Source organism: Sinocyclocheilus grahami, unplaced genomic scaffold, assembly GCF_001515645.1.
Source record: "Sinocyclocheilus grahami isolate Dianchi unplaced genomic scaffold, SAMN03320097.WGS_v1.1 scaffold451.1, whole genome shotgun sequence".
Classification (NCBI taxonomy): Eukaryota; Metazoa; Chordata; class Actinopteri; order Cypriniformes; family Cyprinidae; genus Sinocyclocheilus; species Sinocyclocheilus grahami.
In genome coordinates, this window is record NW_015505630.1 from 3,095 (window position 1) to 4,337 (window position 1,243).

Here is a 1,243-nt window from a genome sequence, read left to right on the forward strand (position 1 = left end):
CAGCTTTTTGAAGATGCTGATTTCATTTTCCAGCAGGATTTGGCACCTGCCCACACTGCCAAAAGCACCAAAAGTTGGTTAAATGACCATGGTGTTGGTGTGCTTGACTGGCCAGCAAACTCACCAGACCTGGGGCCAGTTCTTCGTACATCGCTTATTACATCCAAGATTAAATGTCACATCCAAGATGATATCATCGCGCTAATCAGGATCTGGCTAATTCAGTTCTTCAAGCACACCTGTTGTTGATGATTAGTATGGCTGGATTGAGTTATCTGAGATAATTGCGCGTTCATGGGTTAGTTTAAAAGGGGCTATGTATCGATATTCGAAACCACGATCAGCAGTGCAGCGATTGGCTGGCGGCAAGACAGCAACGTAACAAGATCATATAATTTAAAAAGACACCTGACGGAAAAACTTGACAAATTTCTGGACTTTAAGGAAACAGCCAAGCGAACAAAACTACATAAATGTTATAATAGATAAATGAAATGTGCACTGTTTTTATTACATTTTTTACATGATTCCCAATTATTTATATTCGCGATTTCTAATATTTGTACAGGCTTTACATTTTTATTTTAATGTAGTAATTAGCAATTAATTTAATTTTATATTTGAACAGATTTGTTACGTGACAGCATTAAAGTTTCTTAAGGGTCAAGATCAAGTTATCTGCATCTCCTGCGCTCCATCAAGCCACTCCCATAATATCTGTCACCACTCAAATTAATGCACGACTCTACATTATCTGTATAGCGTGTGTAAGACTCTAATACAATTATGAAGTAATTATTTTATAATGAATAAATCTTTCAGTGAGTAAAACTGGCTGTGTATATAGTATTAAAGACTACAAAACATTATTATATTATCTTTAAATTAATTTTTAAATGACTAATTTAAATTATTGTCCCTGGATCAGTAGTAATAAAGTAGCGGTGGCTGGGACAGATGTTAAGTATCAATTCTGCTTAAAAAGATGCAATCTAATCCCGTTTACATGAAATAAACCTGCTCCCGAGCAGGTTTAAGCTTAAGGACCTGTTGCTATGACAGCAACTCCGGGATGAGCTTCCAAGAACCAAACAATCCAAGATCATGCCAAATTGTCAACAATCAAATCCAGCTAAATGAGTAAGCGACGTATGAAGAACGGGCCCCTGAGGAAAAGAGGAAAATGAGAAACAAGAGGCCAACAAATACAGATGAGCTGAAGGCCACTGTCAAAGAAACCTGG